Genomic DNA, 19,943 nt, shown 5'->3' on the forward strand with positions numbered 1-19,943 from the left:
CCCAATGTTAGCTGTTTTTACTAGAAGCAACAGCTCTAATGGAATGGTCCCTAAAACAGAAATGTCACTCCCCATCAGTGATATGTACAGTAAAGCCAGCAAGTGGTGGTCACTGAGGGGACCAGCGGATAGGATTGCACTAAAGAGATGAGCAATTGATCCCTGCCACAATCCCATTAAAAGCCTCTGTTCACAACATCCAACCATTGTATTATTAAGGGAATTGTGATTTGCCGCCAAAGGACTGAGAAAGCATGTGACGGTTACCCCAAGGTGGTTTGAGTGAGCGCAGACAGATGTGGCTTACAAACCTAATCTTGAGCCTTCTGATTATCTGGAAAGTCAGACATTAATAAAAAGAGTTTTTTAAGAAGCACCTAGAGCTTTACGAACAGAAGGCCCCGTGAACTATTGATACGTCTGCACTGCAGCTGCGAGCAAGCCTCCCAGAGCCAGTAGACAGACTCATACTAGCATGCTAAAATATAGCAGTGTTGATGTTGAGGCAGCAGCTTGGGCTCTCAAGACCCCCTGGGTCTGAGCTTGGATGTCTAGCCAGAGCCTTGGGTAGCATCACACCCTCCCCACTGCTCCTTTTAGTGTGCTATTTTGGCTCTAGCTAGTGTGAGGCTCATTCCCAGCTACAGTGTAGGGGAACCCTTTGAGAATAAAAATAATGTAATCTAGTTCTAGAATTCCCCTACTGGCCATTATCACTGTACTGCAGACCAACTTCATATAGAAAAACGCTTGTTGGAGATCATTGTCCACGATCCAGACTCTTTAGCTCAGGAAATTGGGTGTCTCTCTCTTGGAGAGTGAGAAATAAAGCATGGTGGATTATTAGCAGCAAACTTCAAAGTCTCTTTTTATCTCCCAAACCAACTCCAGAATCTGATCTGTGGTATACCACACGTAGCACACACTTCCATTGGTGAGGTGTGTTATGTACACTATGTATCATGTCCACCATTCGCCATCTCTGTCCATTATCAGAACCAGATGACACACAGAGAAAGGGATGAGGACGAGTCTTTCACAGATAGGGAAAACTTGCTCCCTCTTACTATTTGAGGAAAGCTGGGCCAAATGGGATGAACTGATAAAAGCTGTTGCTATATTTTTATAACAACAAAATGCAGAGCTATTATAAAATATAACCCATACTGCACCCAACTCTGCTGTATGCCTTTGTATCTGTCACCTTCTCTTTCAATATGTAAGAAAATAAAATGAATAGTTGTCAGTATAAATGATCTTTAATAAAAGCTAGTAACTAAAATACGTGGAATAATGGGTAGGGTAGGACTTTTATAAAGGAAAGCTAGATTTTGAGAAATGGGGTACCCTGTATCTAACAGATGCTTCAGGCTTGCTGAACACTTTGCTGGAGTATTTCAGAGCTGTCAATGAAGACAGGAGGCGAAGTAGGGCTGATTTGCATGAGGAAAAGACTTAGGCAGAATCTAGCCTCCAGGGCAAGTATAGTGACTGAATCCTGGGCAACAGAGGCAAGGACCACTAGCAGGATTTTCAAAAGTGCTCATCATTGTCCTATCTCTGATCCCATTTAAATCAATAGTAAAACTCCGGTTGACTTCAATGTGAGCAGAGCTATGCTGATGCAGAGTGTCTTTGCAAATGCCATCCCACCAGTCTAATCTACAGCTCCTTTAGATAAATGGAAAGATTCCAATTGACTTTGGATCCGTCCCCTCACTAACATTGGTCATCACCACAAAAAAGAAGGAAGGGTCTAATCTGCCAACATTCCATCAGTAGGTTGCTCAGAACACAGCACAATGATAACCATTGGCCTCTTAGTACAATCCTCCACCAACAAAGCCAAAACTGCATGGGGAAAGTTAGCACACAAGAGTTGCTGAGGCTGGAAACAGCAACAAAGATGACATGCTTGTGGCTCTGCACTTTCTAATGGTGGTGATTAAGGGGTGACAGATTTTTGGGCTGGATTGGTTATTATATCATTAAATGTTTGGGTTTTGTTCTTAACTTTGCTGCTATGGAAAAGTGAGTAACAGTAAGAAAGCAAACAATATTAGAGTCTCTGTGTCTTGAAATAAAATTGCTATCCTTAGTTTGCCCTTGCACTGTTCAGCATCAGTGCTTTATCGATTAGAATTAGGAAGTTAATAAGCTTTGGGCTAATTAATCAGATGGGTAGGGACTGGAACTGCACTGCAAGGCTTAATCAAGTCATCAAAGCTCTCAAGCCATGAAGAAGGTAATTAAAGGAAAAGGATGCCTGTTATATAGTAGGCATCTAGAAAAGGACAAGAACAAGATAGAGAACCTCCATTTTCTTTTGTGCACTTTGCTGATATAAATCAGACCAAATGACCAAGGTACAGTGCTCATCTTCCTATCAGCAAATTAAGTTGGATGAATTTATAAATCACCTCACAGAAGGAATTTAGTCCAGCCAGACTAATTGTCAATAAAACTATGTTTGTTTGTAATAGATTTATGTTTGCACTATGGGGGCCTTCAGCACAAACTTCTACTCCCTATGACATTTACCCCAAGGTGGTTTGAGTTAGCGCGGACACATGTGGCTTACAAACCTAATTGAGAAAGTTATTTGGTAAGACAATAAGTTGTTCAATATGTAGGCATACTTTTATGGTTTACTGTGGGTCTATAGCAGAAGATTAAATATAAAATTTTCTTTCCCACCCCCTCACTTCTCTGAAAGTGAATATATTAGTCTGGCAGAAGCCTGGGTGGTTTTATTAACTGACAAGTTTACAGCTGCTCAAGTTGTATTTTGTAACTCACTGCTGTGATATTTCACAATAATGCAGGCTGGTTGTTGGCAAACAGATCTGTAAGTAATAACCACTAATGGCTGTGACAGATATGGCAACTGTCCTACCACATCCTTGGGAGACCTGACTCAGTTAAGTTTAGGTATCATTGGGGTCTATTGTAGCGAACTAATGGTTTATGTATTATTGTGGGCCAGGATTGTATGTAATCTCCCGGGTGCGACTTGTGACAGATGTGAGGACTGGGAGTTCAAAGATCTATATTGAAAATGTGCCAGATAAGAATGGATTTCCTGGGAAACACCTAGGGAGAGATTAATGCAAATTCCGCATCCCCATTGTGCAAAAACCCAGCCTTTTCAGGCTATGCTCTGTAGAGAGGTTGGTTGTCTACTGGTTACCTGTTCCCGGAGACTGGTGGTCAAAGATCCGAGCTATATAAAGAAATGGCTGAACTGCCCAGCCTGGATTCTGGTTCTGAATATGAGACCGTTATGAACTTGTAACCACAGGGAAAACCCAGCTGTGGGTTTTGAAGGACTGACATCTGCCAGAGCCTGAGATTAGAGTTGGGTGGGGGAGACCCTCTGGTGAGTTATTCAGCATGCCTGTAGGTTCTTTTTTTGTATATGATTTCTCTGTGATGATTACATCTTACGAATAAACATGCTTGCTTAGGAAGAGCTGTGTGGTAACTTATCACTGTGGGCATTACACTGGTGATACTCTCTGGAGAGAAAGCAAAGTGCAGAGGCTGGCCATCTAGGCAGTTTGGCTTGCTGGAGTGAAAAGGTAGGGAGTAAAAGGTAGGGAGCTGTGCAACCTTAAAGATTCCCCCACCACTCCATCAGGGGGAGTAAGATGCGGGTCTCTGACCAAGAGAGGTGATCGCTGGGAGCTGGAAGCCTAAAAGTGGGTGTGTTTGGTGGGCCATGGAGGGGGAATACAGGTGCAGTTGCCTAGACTGTGACATATATGGTGGGATCTATAACCATGTGAATTGCCAAATGTGCCAATAATAGTGACTGCAGGTACTGTACTAGAGAGGAAAAAAGTCCAGAGGGAAAAAAGGCATCATAGTCTTTTCAGGAAAGGAATAGCAAAAAAAAGAGCCAGGTGAAAATGAGTTATGGACAGCTGAAGAAAGGCCAGTTGCTTGAGTTATGCAGAGAAAGGCCGCTCAACACTTCTATCAAGGACGAAGGCCTTAGACATTTTCACCCTTATGGGCAGAGAGGACTATAAAAATTATTGGCTATTGTAAACAAACTTTGTTGCAAAAGTTTAAACTGACCCCTGAAGTGTGCAAGGGAAAGTTTCAGAGAGGGGACCTGATCCTGCTCCAATTAGGGGTTATGTAAGACAATGGGGCACTGGTTGGGGAGTCACCAGGGTCAATGCAGCCAATTAATTAATAGGTTTAGAAAAGTTCTATAAACTCTGCCATCCCAACCTGAATTCATGGTTAGTAGACTATGATCTTGGGGATGTAACTGTAGCTGGGAAACTAGCTGACCGTTATGTGGATAGTTACCCACAGTTTGACAGAAAACCTAATGTGAAGGGAATGGGATCAGAGGACAGGATAGAGCCCAAGTGGAGCCCCACACCTGAGAGGAGGGAATCCGCCCCTGAGAAACCCAGAGAGAGGTGAGAAAAAGCAGTGTCTCATCTCTAGCCAAAAGGGTCTCTTTGCCTGGGATTGCCCACTCTGCCCACTGGGGCCCAGTGCAGTGCTAGAGAGACCAGCTGCACCCTAACCTCACAGAGTTAGAGGAGGAAGTCAAACAGACAATCTGCTAATGGCTAATAGTGTACAATGTTCAGGCTGTGCCATTCACACCCCAAACAAACACCCACATCATGCTGCGCCCACCTGGGTGCAGATGCGTTGCCTCAGCAGTGGGAGTGAAAGATCATTGTCAATGGGGAGACATTCATTGGATGGAGAGATACTGGGACTGCTAAGACTGGTTAAATCCTGTGTCAGGAAACCCCATCAATTGATCCCTGGGTGTGAAATCTGGGTTAAAGTTCCTGTTGTAAAAGCCTTCTTGCTGATCCAGCAAACAGACAGGACCTTCTGTCCAAAGGGGGTCCCAACCCTTGTGGAAGGGGTAGAAAGACTTTGGCTTTTTGGTAGAAAGACTACTAGAGCCCCATAAGACTTATGAGTGATTCCTGGTATGTTTTGTGTGTGTTTAAATCTGTTTACTGTTTTTTATATGTTTTCTTTGCAATGCTTTTACTTTAAGAATAAATGTGCTTGCTGAGAAAGAGCTGTGTGGTAACTTGTAACTGCTGGCAATACCCTGTTCATAGCCCTTGGAGAGAAAGCACAGCAGAGATGCTGGCCTTTAGGCAGACTAGCTTGCTGGAGATATCACAGGTTAAGGCAGGGGGCTAGGCGGCCTTAACACCCCACCCTCCAGTCAGAAGGGAGTGGGACAAGAGGCCTTATCCAAAGACAGGTGACGGTTGGTGCCCTGAGACCTTACTGGGCTCACCTGGAGTGGGCCACAGAGGGGGAACACAACTGCAGTTACCCTGAAACTGTGACAATGGCATAGAGTTTAATCTGTTTCTTTCTTTCTGCAGAAAAGAACCTGGGGGTTACAGTGGATAAGAAGCTGGATATGAGTCAGCAGTGTGCCCTGGTTGCCAAGAAGGCTAATAGCATATTGGGCTGCATTGGCAGGAGCATTGCCAGCAGATGAGGGAAGTGATTATTCCCCTCTATTTGGCATTGGTGAGGCCGCATTTGGAGTATTGTGTGCAGTTTTGGGCCCCCACACTACAAAAAGGATGTGGACAAGTTGGAGAGAGTCCAGTGGAGGGCAACAAATGATTAGGGGGCTGGAGCACAAGACTTATGAGGAGAGGCTGAAGGAACTAGGCTTGTTCAGTCTGCAAAAGAAAAGAGTGAGGAGGGGATTTAATAACGGCCTTTAACTACCTGAAAGGGGGTTCCAGGGAGGATGGAGATAGGCTGTTCTCAGTGGTGGCAGATGACAGAACAAGAAGCAACGGTCTCAAGTTGCAGTGGGGGAGGTCTAGGTTGGATATTAGGAAAAAGTTTTTCACTAGGAGGATGGTGAAGCACTGGAATGAGTTACCTAGGGAGGTGGTGGAATCTCCATCTTTAGAGGTTTTTAAGCTGCAGCTTGACAAAATCCTAGCTGGGATGATTTAGCTGAGGTTAGTCCTGCTTTGAGCAGGGGGTTGGACTAGATGACCTCCTGAGGTCCCTTTCAACTCTAATCTTCTATGGTTCTAAATGTATAGTTGCCAAGAGACTTATTATTTAAAGATAAGCCATGTCGTCATGCAAACTTTAACAATAGCAAGATGAAGAAAATTAGCTATATTTTATTGAAAAACCACAAGATAGTGACTTACTTACATCCAGTGTCAATTCATGTGTTGTTATATTCATCAACAAAAGATCAAGTTGAAGACATGATTTGCTTTTGTGAATTATTTAGAATTCTTTGTCATTCTATTGCCAAGGTCAATATTAATTTGAATTTTTGGTCAGAGATGATCTTTTTCTGGCCTCAAACAAATTACAAAAAGGCGGTTTCTGCAGAAAACAGAAAATGTAGAGGCATATTTAAAGGAATAGGTCATAATTTTATTTTTTTCAAGAGTGATGCAGAAGACTTATTTCCACACAGGCAAGGGATTTCAGTTTTCATGAGTTGTTAAAATGTGTTGCCCTATCATCTGCTATATTGTTTATAGAAAGGATTTTTAATTTTACACATGGCTGCGGAGGGTAGCAAAAAATATAAAGTAAAACCTTAATTATACAAATGAAAGGAGGAAGATGACATTAATTTGGATAAACTGTGGTTCAAATAAGGTGGAGTATTTTTAATGTAAATTCTGAAGAATTGTGGTTTGACTAATGAAGGTTTCACTATATATACAAAGTATAAATACACCTAGGGCTAGTCTTATCTGCTTTGCAAGATTCAGAGTACTTATAGTAATTGTTTTTACATTTCTTGTAAACTTTTAAGAGGCAGGCAAAAGGACTGGAATTACTGCACAATAGGAGATTAATCCCATTTTGTGTAAATGCAATCTTTCATAAGAACAAAAGAATGGCCATACAGTGTCAAACCAATGGTTCGTCTAGCCCAGTGCTGGGTGCTTCAGAGGGAATGAAAAAAACAGTTCAATTTATCAAGAGATCCATCCACTGTCATCCAGTCCCAGATTCTGGAAGTTGGAAGTTTAGTGACAGCCAGAGCATGGGATTGCATCCTTGATCATCTTGGCTAATAGCCACTGATGGACCAATCCACTGTGAATTTACCTAATTTTTTTTTTAAACCTAGTTATACTTTTGGCCTTCACAACATCCCATGGCAATGAGTTTCACAGGTTCACTGTGCATTGCATGAAGAAGTGCTTCCTTTTATTTGTTTTAAACCTGCGGCCTATTAATTTCATTGGATGACCTCTAGTTCTTGTATTATGTGAAGGAATGATTAACACTTCTTATTCACTTTCTCCACACCTTTCATGATTTTATAGACCTCTACCATATCCCCACTTAGTCATCTCTTTTCTAAACTGAACAGTCCAAGTTTTTTTTTAATCTCTCCTTGAATGAAAGCTGTTCCATACACCTAATCATTTTTGTTGATGGAAATATCCCATGGTGAATCTTCTCTGAATTAACGAAAAGTGTCAAGCTAAGAATGTCTATAAGACAATATTTAAAAAAAATGGAAAGGGACAAATAATAAAAGGACAATGTTTGTATCATGTTAAGTAGATTGCTCCAAGGAACATCTTAATATGTTTGCTGGAGACAGGATTGTTCACTGAAGAAGAGAAACCTATTGTGTTAATAAGTAAGATCCATATATTTTGATATCCAAGCTGGACAAAGATCCTTTACATTCTGCTTGGTTTCACCCTACTGTATGTCACTTATTAATCATGACTACAAGTTGCTCGCAAAAATCCCAACTAATAGCGTACAGTGTTTCATGCCTGGACTTGTGAGCCTAGACCAAATGGGGTTTGTTAAAAGAAGGCTACTGCAGGATAATACTTGAAAAATATTGCTTCTCATATGCTGCCCAATTAAAAAAAGAAGTCAGATCTGATACAGACATTAGATAAAATTAAATAGAATCCTTTCTGTGCACCCTTAAAAGTGATATTAAAAGGGGATAAATGGACTTGTGCCTTTTCTTGTCTCTCGATGTATAAAGAAGACCTGAAAAAGCTTATTTTCTGTAAAGTTTTTTTCTCTGATTATATTTTATAGTCTTCTCTGTCCTAGAAGACTATGGTGAATAGAGAGCTAGTGAAATGGGTGAGTGGAAAATTAGTGACTCTGCAATAGTCAAGAGACTGAAAGCTAAGCCTGAAAAGTAAAGGGTTTGTAATTAGACTGTTAAATTTTTATTTATTTATATTTTGCTAACACTGCCAACAACCAATGTCTTGGAGAAAGGATGTATTTGTTAAATATTCATCAATTCCCCTTTTAAATTAAGGTGTTAGAAGTTGCAGTAAATATCTGAGGCCCACTAGGAAAGATCAGACTTTATGATCTTCTTATTTCTAAGGTTACAGAAACAAACAAGAACACTACTAAAAACAAAATGGTGAAATACAACTCTTTCAGGCCATCTTTACACAACATGAAGCAACAAAAAAAGATCACAAGCCCAAAATACTTGACAGTTTACCTTTCAAGAGATTTGGAATAGGCAGTATCTCTGTTGCACGAGTATAAACCCTAGAGAGCTCCTCTTAGGCCTCTACTGATGGTTTTGCTTTGGGGGTGTTTAGGGCTCAGGCAGGGATAGACACTCCTATCCCCCACAATGAGGGCAGAGTGTCTAGGTCAGCTGTTGAGAAGTGAATAAAGGGAGGGGCATCAAGGAGGGAACATGCTAGGTTAATAGCATTGGAATATAAAATGTTTTATCTACTGCAAAGGTAGTAAGATTATGAGCTTCCCTGCCGCACCCTTCTCAATCATGACTGAAAGAGATCATAGAATCATAGCATCGTAGGACTGTAAGGGACCTTGAGAGGTGTTCTAGTCTAGTCCACTGCACTCAAGAAAGGACTAAGTATTATTTTGACCATCCCTGACATGTGTTTGTCTAACGTGCTCTTAAAAATCTCCAGTGACAGAGGTTCTGCAGCCTCTCTACCCAATTCATTCCAGTGCTTAAATACTCTGGCAGGAAGTTTTTCCTAATGTCCAACCTAAACTGCCCTTACTGGAATTTAAGCCCATTGCTTCTTGGTCTATCCTCAGAGGTTATAGAGAACAATTTTTCTCCTTCCTCCTAGTAATTACCTTTTATGTACTTGAAAAATATTATCATGTCCCCTCTCAGTCTTCTCTTCTCCAGACTAAACAAACCCAGTTTTTTCAATCTTCCCTCATAGGTCATGTTTTCTAGACCTTTAATCATTTTTGTTGCTTTTCTCTGGATTTTCTCCAATTTGTCCACATCTTTCCTGAAATGTGGCACCCAGAACTGGACACAGTACTCCAGCTGAGGCCTAATCAGCGTGGAGTAGAGCAGAAGAATTACTTCTGCTAATACATCCCAGAATGATGTTCGCTTTTTTTGCAACAGTGTTACACTGTTGACTGTACTTAGCTTGTGATCCACTCTGTCCCCCAGATCCCTTATGTAGTTCATTCTCCAGACTCATTCAGTCTTTGGATTTTGATAAGACTGGTACCAAAGGCACCAATGTCTTTGTGATGTGGCTATCTGTTCACCAGGGACTGGGCTGCTGCTGTTGGCTCATTTCCTATAGGTCAGAATACAATTATCAGCTGGTACCAGTATGGGTCAGATTCAAACTGGCAATCTAGAAGTGGAAAGCGTAATAATCCATTACTAGTCTCCTGAACCATCCATTTCCAGATACATAACTAAGAGGAGAAAACATTGCCATACAGAATTTTAATACAGTTCACCCTATAGGGAGTCATTTCTTGAAGCCTTTACTAAAGTAAATATCACACTGATTTTCCTCAGTCCTCACTGAGGCAAAATTCTCAGTCACTTCTATGGAAACCTTGCTGGAGTAAGGACTGATTAAATATTGTGTTAAGGACTTCAGAAATTGGGCCATGGTATTAATTCTAAATATATATGAATGAGTGTTCTGCATACATTTATTCTTACCAAAATGTACAGTAGACAATATATTGCGAAATCATGCCTCTCAGATCTGAAAAGAATTAAAATAGCATTAGGAAGTATTAAACATTATGAATATCCATGCTGTTTTCTCCAAGTGTTTTCATGACTCAGGTATGTACAAGTCTTTATAATAAATCTGAGCACTGGTAGTTTGTTTTACGGATTAATCAAAGGAGATGTAAACCAAAACATATAAATCATTAATATAATCAACGGTGTTTGAAGTGTGTGGTGTCTTTACCCTGGTGATGCATGAGCATTGGGTAAAAACTGGCACCTCTCATCATTAATGATGAGTTTATCACAGAGAACAGCGATAATTACTGCAGTCCGCTTTCTCAACCAGCCATGGTATATTAGAATGATTCAGGAGAACAGGGTGTGTCCACAGGAGCGAAAGTGAGAAGCCAAGCTTCTTAATACAGTGCAGGTGTTCTAACAAATAGAGGCAATAGTTCATTTCAAAACCTCTTCGTCTTTACATTTAATAAGCTAAATCAAGGATCACTATCACAACTGTGTACAGGTATATCAGTCAGGTGATAAAAGAGGGGTCTTTGTCAGTGGACTTCATGTGATGATTCTTATACAGATGGTGCTTCAGAAACAACCAGATCTGATTGCACAGTAATGCTTACCATTATAGTGGTATCTGTTTGCTCATGCTAATTTTCAGTACAAAGATGGGTACTGTGTGAAATCATTATAGGCAGGGTTTACCAAAGACCTTATGGACCCAGAGGTATTCTTGCATTTAAAATTGCAATGAATTATATTTACTTTAACATAACAAGGATATTGAACTTTACACAGTTCATATGTTAACACGATTTTGCTTATACAGAATGTATTAAATGTTCAGTACATTCAGTGTTGACCAAGTTCTTCTTATTAATAAGATGCAGCGATTCAGTTACTCATGCAATTGACAAGTTGTTACATGATTTGATACCATCTGATCACGCCCTGGGTGTGAGCAACATAATGGCCTTATGACCACTTTTCTGATCAGAATAAATCCACAGGTAATACCCAAGGAGGCTTATTAACTGGGCCACTGTCTCATTTATTGTTTTAACCTTTGAAGAAATAAGTGTGATGAAGGTTGTTTGTTGTCTGAGTGAACTTCAGGAAGATAATTATCGTGTGTTTGGGATGAAGTAGGACATGCAGTTTCGTCAAGGTGATTATTTTTTAGTAAGAACAATGTTCATGACCTTTTAACTCCTTGTTAGTGGGGAACATATACTGATGAGGCCACTGATCATATTTACGTGTGCTTCTTAGGGAGTATTGCTTTTGATTCAACAGGATTGTAACACAGAGAATACGTTTGAGTCAGTGACCAAATTCTTGCTCTTTCCTTTTGGACACTAAATAGGCGGAAACATATAATACAAAATCAGTATTATTTTGCATTCGGGCCCCCATGTGATTCCAGCTGCACTGATTATTCATGCCAGTGAGTGCCATGGTAATGTGCAAATTGGCCATGGGTGAATCCATGTGGACCAGGTCCACTGACCACAAAGACTTAGCTCAGAAATTTTCCCTTCCAGAGCTCAGTATGTAATAGATCCAGAGTGAAGTACCCCTGCTAATTTAGGGAAAGTCAGGACTGTGGCACAACTGGGGAAGCATAATCTGTAGCCTGACTATGGCTTTTTTGGGGCAAACATAGCCAAACCAAGCATTGGATCCAGACTTTTACAATGCCAAAATGACGTAGTTTTCCTCAACAGAGCATTCCTTTAATTTAACACACTGTGTGCCCGGTATTGTAACTACTACAGACTCAAGCTGTCCCAGGTAACCCACTTACTGCTCACATGCATAAGGGTTTCAGGATTAGGCCCTTTTATACTAGTGAATGGTCTTCTCCATCTCCTGGAAACTGTGTTGCCATTGCCCTGTACTCATTCATGTGAATTCTGTTTCTCACCAATCCTTATTGACGGTATTGCTCCTCATTCGCATTACATAGGAAATACGCATGATGCGAGAGTCTTAATCAAAGGCTATTTCCCCTTTTGATAAGATTTATTTTCTCTAAGAAATTCTAGGGCTGATGAGTGTACAGTGTGAATTTATCTGAGTTGTCATTCAGAGAAGGATTTCAGAGACATTATAAGTTACCCTGTCCCGAGGCAGACAGCCATACAAACACGGCCATAGAATAGGGAGAGTTTGCCATTCAAACCAATTTTCAGGGTAATAGCCCATCAGGACTGATTGAACACAAAAGCAACATCTCACAGGACGAGGTCCATTGTTACTCTGTTGAATATGTACATGGATATAATTTCTATTGGTGTCTTTGGTAGTTCATATGACACATTAATTTCTTGGGCTTGAAACTTTCTTAGTTTCATGTGCTCTTTCTTTTTTCCTCTATAGTACTGCCACCACACTGGGTGAGTCATGTGGGACACCTCCCTTAAGAAAGGCTATTTTTCTCTCTACACAAACTCAAGAAGAAACAATAATTCAACATTAATCCCTTTGGCTGGCAAAGATGATAAACCAACATTGAGAACAGGGAATGAAAAAAATGATCCCATGTAATTCACAATTTTCACTTTGTAGTTGTTGTTTGCCAGGTTGCTTCGATTGCATTGAGCAGACCTAAATAGTATACCTAGTTGGTGTGATGTATATGTAATGTGTAAGTGACTTCCAGCTGAATATGTAAGTGACTTCCAGCTGAGGAGAACTTAGCAAAGTTCCTAATGGCCTCACTAGTGAGAAATCTTTCTTTAGCCTGTCTGATGGAACTGCAGCCTATGTACTCACCACAAGGAGCAGGGTCCTGTTTATGATTATACTGGTATGCAGAAGGCACATATGCCACAACCAGCCATGGAATGCTGGACTCTGCTTATGGGCTAAGTCCATTCAAAGGATCTGTCAGAAAAAACAGTTCAAAACTTTCTGCCACAGATAGTTCTGCAGGGCTGAACTGGGGTGTTAAAGGAGCAAGAGAAAGCGCAGAAATAATTCCAGATGTGTTTTCTATAGGTATATACCATACACTGGATGTCCAGTTAACAAACTGAAAGACTGTTGTTACATAAATCTTATTGCATAATTATATCAAGAACTAATTTGTTGATCTAATTTCATTTTTGTTTTCCAGTATGCAACAAAATTTTTTGTTTTTTAATTGACTTTAATACCAAGTAGCATATCCGTTAAGTCTGTAATAAGACACATTTATTATGTGGTGGTTACTTTTAAAGAGAAATCCTTTACCCTCTGGAATTGATACTTATTAACCTTGGCTTAATTGTGGTCTTGAGCTGCCACTCATTTATTATTTATTGTCATGCCCTCTAACCTGCTTCTCTATCCATTTTAACAAAACAAGACCACCCCCACAGTTCTAGCTAGCCTAAAATATGTGCTGCCTTCCAAGCTGCAGGAGGCTAGGGATGCTGGATGTACAGCAGCCTGGTCTGTGTTGGATTTGCATAGTCTCTTGAGAGGTAAGAAGACTCTCTTAAGCAACCTTTGCCTCCCTTCTGTGTATCAAAACCCCTCACCTCTCCATCTTCCTGCCAGTGGGGTTGACATAAACATTTATGTGCAGATAAGAGAGACAGAAAGAAAGAGAGATGGGATCCTTGCTTGGATGCCTTCTTGTTTTAAAAATAAATAAATAAAGGACAGAAGCCTACATTTTGCACGAAATGATGAGGGCTCTGCCAGCCTCATCTGCTATAGAGGGAAGCGATTGACTGAGCTGTTGGTTTGAGCACCATTGGGGCCCTGACTGACACTCTTGTTGGGCATCATTCGGGAAAGGACTCCTGAAGCTGAGGAGCTCAGTTTTGAAGTTGTCACAGATTGAGTTCTGGTAATGTTGCCAAAATTAGATGACAGTGACTCCAGAAATTAAGACAAGCTAACACCTAAAGAATCTAACTTTTTCCCTTAGCTATTCAGGGCTAAGAATGCAGGTATTTCTGGAATTCCTTTTTTATTTGGTTGTTCGGTTTTTAATCACATCTTAAAGATGGTTGTTACCACTTTGTTTAGAGATTCTTGCTTGAAACCCTTGGTCCAGCTGTGTTACCCCTGGGTTGTGTGGGAATCAGAATTTCCATTTCATGGGAAATATTGACAGATCAAAAGTTTTTTACTTTGAATTGGAATAAAATGATGAATTTCAAAATTTCTCAACAAATGAAATTTTTCGGGGGAATTGTAATTTTGATTTTGACTTTTTAAATAGTATATTATATTATATTATATTATATTATATTTATTATATAAAACTTTCCAAATAAAATGTCATTTCAAAATGAAAACATTCTATTCCAGCAGAATCAAAATGCTTTATTTTGGATTTTTTTTGACATTTTGTCAAAAGTGACACATTCCTGCAGATATTTTAGATTTTGACAAAATGGTTTTTTCAGATAGACATAGGTTTCACTGGAAAATTTTCAACCTGCTTTACTTACCACTTCTGCACAGCGTGTCAGTTAAATCAAAGGCTAAAGCCAGTTCATGAGTTACTTGCTACCTCATGCAGGTTTTCCACATCAGGGCTAGGAAAATATGCATTTCTACTGAGTTTCATTATGTCGGGGGAGAAGGCATGGCTTTTGCTTCTACCTTCCCTGCAAAATAGGCAATAGTTTTGGCTCCTGTGACTCTCAGGCTACTTGCAGGAAGTGTGTGTGGTGGGAGGGATTTCTGCACTTTCCTGCACTCTTCCCCACCACAGTAGCATTGTTCACTCCCCTGGCAGCTACACTGAGAGCCCCATTTCAGTGGGATTTTACAGAAGCCAAGGGGGAGATATTAGTGGTTCAGTCAAGAAATTCACCTAGACACGAAGGAAGTGTGCTGCAGAGAGAACTGGCTCTCCACTCCACTTTCTTGCAGAGTGCTCTGGGATTCTGTGGTGTGGGTGTCTCTAGAGAAGTAGGGAACAGAGTCACTGTTTACCCCAATCAAAAGTTTAGGGCTCTTCAAACACATTTTTCTGTCTCCATGTCTTGTGACTAGGGTAGTTTGTGGGCCATGTTTTTTATAACAGTAGATATGTGGACAGTAGAATAGCTGAATAGTCCAGGTGTTATCTGTAATAAAGCAGCAACCCACAGCCCCAGTCAAGATTGGGAACCCATCATGCTGTGTGCTGCACAAAGACACAGTCCCTCTCTGTCCCAAACAGATCAGTGTTAGTAGTACTTTTTTCTATTTGTATTAATGATACGATAGCTAAGACAATGACTAGGAAGAAAAAAATCTTGCAATGGTCAATTAGTCGTTGACCTACTTACTTCTGTAGCTGGCTCTTTGGGGAGTGACTAAATAACAGATCCAATACTTGGATGCAACACTACTTTTCTGACATTATGAGAGTTAATAAAACTCAAAATATTCCTGCTTCTGGGCTATCTTCTGGGCAAGTGAAGTGTGTTAATTTACCAGTGCAGTTTTCTTTTTAATTAAGTAACATTCTGTGTAGCCACTAAGTCCAGGCTAATTGTAGAAGTGAAAACAAAACTTAGAGAAAAACAAATGAGTGGTATAAAGCTTCAAAATCATATCATTTCCTTCTATTACAACATTTCTTTCAATTCCTAGTAAAAGTTTATTGTATCTTGAAATTCTTTTTAGGTCTTGGGAGGATATATATTTATAAGACCTGGGTACCTTTTCCTTATTGTGTCACATAGTAAAGTAATTACAATATATGTTTATATATAATCTAATAAACAGCGGGTTTTACTATGTTGCAAGGATTTTCCAAGGTTTTGTTAAATTTTATTATAGGCAGCGCTGCTAGTGTCACTTATAGCTAAGGATAAGATTATCTCATGGAGGTCAAGGAAGTCACAGGTTCTATGACTTTCAGAGACTTCCATGACATTTCCACTTAGGGTGGTGACACTGGCGGGGCTGGACCTGTCAGCTGGTGGGGGCCATGGAGTTGTGGGTGATGGGGGCTCTGCAGCTCTCAGCCCCCGCAGGTGATGGGGGGCCCAGCTGGGACCCAGAGCTCTGAGCCACTGCAAGTGGCGGAGGGAACCAAGCTCTGAGCTGCTGTGGGCGGTGGCGGTGGCGGAGAACCCGCAGTTCTGAGTCACTGGCCTGCAGCTCTCAGGTGCTGTGGGTAGCGGGGAGCTCCACAGTTCTAAGCTGCTGTGGGGGGCCCCGGAGCTCTGAGCCGCTGTGGGGGGCCCTGCAGCCAGGGGACCCTACAGCTCCCAGCCGTCATGTGGGCAGCCAGGGGGACCCTGAGCTGCTGGGGCAGCAGCAGGGGCCCTGGAGCTGTCAGCCACTGCAGCAGCAAGTGTTGGATCCCCCACTTCCTGCAGTGGGGCTCTGGCTCTCATCCCCTCCACTCAGGCCTCAGTCATCCCCTGTCAGCTCCCTCCCCCCATTATTTTTAGTAAAAGTCACAGACCGGTCACAGGCTTCCATGAATTTCTGTGTATTGCCTGCGACTGGTCCATGACTTTTACTAAAATGAACCTTGACAAAATCTTTACCTTACTTATAGCTAAAGTTTGTTTGCCCATGTGAAAAAAATAATCTTACAGTAATGTCAGTGAGATGTTCTAGAACCTCCATGCTTTGGATCAGGGATTTGAAGTTTGGCAATCTGGGGTTTTGCACCTGGGTTTTTTTGTTTTTTTTTGGGTACCTTTGGCAATTCCCGTGAAATACTGCCCAAATTTGGCCAAGTTATAGGCCTCAGAAAAATCTGTTTGCACATGCTCAGTTAGAGACTAGTTTGAGTTTCAGAACTAAATTCTCTGAATATTCTGACATCAATGAGCATGCTCCAGCTGGAGACTGAGCAGGAAAAAACATACCAACATGCCATTTACCTGTCCTATTGTCTTAATGCCTGCAGAAGCTGAGATCCATGGCATCTGTGATATGGTGCATCCTGGGACAAACAAGTGGAACAGGAGCTAGAGATTCATATGGGGCTGGTCATTGCAGGATCTTCAAGGAAAAATACACTGGGATTTGGGGTAAGAGCACTAGGTGAAGTGTCATTCAGCACATACTTCTGAAGTGGAAGTTGTGAGTGTTCAGTGACCCTATAGCTCAGGGCCTTTTGTCCTAATCAAGGAAACATGTAAACATGTCTGCTCAAGTCCCATTAACTTCTAGTGTGTTAGGCATTTCACAGTAAGTCACACTATAATTAACATGCTAGATAAGACACAGCAAATAAGGGTGATAAATAATGAAGACTAGACAAGGTGGGGGTAAGGGTTATACTAAAACAGTAATGTGGTTATTCTGATTAGGCATTTGTTTAGGCTTAGTGATGGGGGAGGGGCAAAAAATTAAGGCAAACGTTAAAATAAAAAGCTGAAACTCTGCTCTTACCACATTGTGTTGTATCTAAGTATTATATAGTAGTAGACATGATGGATCACCTTTGCAATACCAAAGCAACAGCCACATGATGAAGGATCCAATTATAGCCTTCATTCTGGTTTTTTTTTTTTTTAAATAAAATTCTAGTTAATTTATTTTGTGTGAATTTCCTTTTTTGTTATGACACATGGTAAAAATGCCAGCAGCTGCTGGTGCCCTGTCTACGTGGGAGCTCCCAGTGATGCAGCTGAACCACTGGCAGCACTATTGGGGTTATTTTTCTAAAAAAAAATAAACATTTTCTAGTGTAGACAGAACTGTTATGTTTGCTGATAAAGATACTGGTTTCTGCTACGTGAACTAAAACTGCAGCTTTATTGCTTTATCGCTCAGCAGAAGAAATCCTAATGAAAATGTGATATCTGTCTCAGGCCTGAGGTGATTCTAGTGAGAAAAACTTTATACAAATAAGCAGGTCTGGTAGATTTTATCCAGTAGCATCCTCTTCACATGGGGTCTTGGTCCATGACCGGATTCTCAGGCATTACAATAATAATAAAAATTAACAATAATACATTAAATTAGCCCAAGTAAAGGGCTAAATTCTGCAGTCTTTACTTAGGGCTTGCTGAAACATAGAAGTTGTACCTCTTTAACTACACTGGTATCTTAAAGCAGTACAACTCCGCCTCCTGCGCCCTCGTGTGCTATGGATGCAGTTATGTTGGTATGAGGTGCTTATACCAGTAGAGCTTATTCCCATATGAAGGGGACAAATCTGTGTGTAGACAAGGCCTAAGTCCTAACTTCAGTGAGAGTTTTGCTCTGTGAAGTTTGGGCCCAAAAATGCTCTCACATCTATCCTAGAAAGTATTTAAGAGGCCTTGAGGTGTACATAATGCCTGTCTAGCAAAGAATTAAACTAATCAGGAAGTTCAACAGCAGCATTTAAAATTATGGGCCAAATCCCTGGCGGGTGTAAATCAGTGTAATTTCATTGACTTCAGTGGATCTACATCGACTTCTGTCAGCTGGTGAACTGGCCCATTACAAATTCTTGCCATTTAAAGGTGTTTGGTTTTTATGACACATCTATTATTCGTTAGTAAACCACGCCACTTTAAAACTAAGATTTCATTGCGTATCTTGGTCTTGTATTAAAAGTATATTACAGTTAATCATGCTGCTATTTAGATAGTTTGCCACTCAGCCTCTTTCATTTCCCTCCAGTGATGCTGATCCATAAACATCCTATGGACATCATAGAGAAGAGATTTTACTTCTTGGCAAGTATGAACTTTTATTTTATATACACATTCTGGTAATAAATCTACGTATCAGACTATTGCTTTTGTTCTTTTCTCAAGGGGAAGCCTGTGCCCAAACAGTAAAAATACTTTAAATTTTATGTACATTGAAAAGATTGTTATCTAACGAGTTAGTCTGAAGTTGGCAATGAAGCTCAAATCCAGTTGAGGTTAGTTCTTTTTATATGTTGTTTCTGTTTAAGGGCTTTAAGAAATCACCAATCAACTCTAATTGCTCCAAACAGTCTGCATTAACTGTGATTACCCTGTTTAGTCCCCACTGTTGTTGGGGTCTTTATTTTGGCAAAGAGCCTAAGCACTTATCAGATCTTTCTAACAAAACACTGTAGCTGCAGCCCAATACCTTAACCCTGCTGAGCTATTGTCTAGTTTCAAGTACATCCTGCATCTCACTATGCCATCTTTGATGGATCTATGTAAATATGGATCGAAAAGCCTCAACCAAACCTTTTGTTAAGTAAATATAGAAATCTAAATAGGCACGCAAACAATAAACACAGTTTCATTGCATTTTTAAAGCTTGTGTCATATAGTCCAGCCCTCCAAAATATACTTACGAAGTGCCTTTAAAAAAATCTGAATTCATATGCTTTGGATCTATGTATATAAATGTTTGGGGATGGGTGTATGGATTAAATGACATGAATGACTAGCCACGCTAGGAAAAGGATGCAGCTCTTCCTGTCAATACAGATCTAAACAATGAGAAACTTTATTGTTTTATGGCCAAATCATAGGGCCCTGGTCCAGTGTATACTCATTCCTTCGCGGGTGCTTGAGTAAGGAAGGAGCGTAAATGGAGTAAGGACCTCAGGGTTTGGAGCTTTATATTTTTGCACCAATCTAATTGCCTAAGCCAACATGCAGTAAAATGGTGTTAGTGCAGCCCTTAACTTATAAAGAAATGGATGAACCTTTTTATTCATTCTACTTCATCTCACCTTTTGCTGAAGAAGAAAATCACAGTAAGTGCAAAGCCACTGATTTTTTTGAAATATTGCATACTTGGATAATATATTCTACTTCTTCAAATCTTTACATTTATGAATGAGTTCGTCTAACGTCCCTGATATGCAGGTAAATGTTTTCATTCCCGTGTAGATGATGGGACAAAAAAGACACGGAGGTCCAGGTTTTCTGAGCTGTGCTCAGAGTGAGTCCAGAAGTAGGAGGCAGAAGTTGAATTAAGCTGCCTTTGCTGCTCCCTTATACTGGGGTCATCGTGTGTGGGCCTGGTTCCTGCAGTAAAATAAAGTTGTTCTATA

The 19,943-nt window shown here is 40.6% G+C and overlaps 1 long non-coding RNA gene across 1 annotated transcript in view; it reads left to right on the forward strand.

The window, feature by feature from the left end:
- Positions 1-18,686, forward strand: part of LOC137156821 (uncharacterized) — a 42,487-nt gene extending 23,801 nt beyond the window's left edge. Inside the window, exons 2-3 of the long non-coding RNA XR_010920914.1 lie at positions 16,872-16,995; positions 18,581-18,686. This is a non-coding gene — a long non-coding RNA (uncharacterized lncRNA). The remainder of the gene's footprint in view (positions 1-16,871; positions 16,996-18,580) is intronic.
- The last annotated feature ends 1,257 nt before the right edge of the window (positions 18,687-19,943 follow it).

This window comes from Emydura macquarii, unplaced genomic scaffold, assembly GCF_026122565.2.
Source record: "Emydura macquarii macquarii isolate MOO-44397 ecotype Brisbane River unplaced genomic scaffold, CSIRO-AGI_Emac_v2 contig_1477, whole genome shotgun sequence".
In the NCBI taxonomy this organism is placed as follows: domain Eukaryota; kingdom Metazoa; phylum Chordata; order Testudines; family Chelidae; genus Emydura; species Emydura macquarii.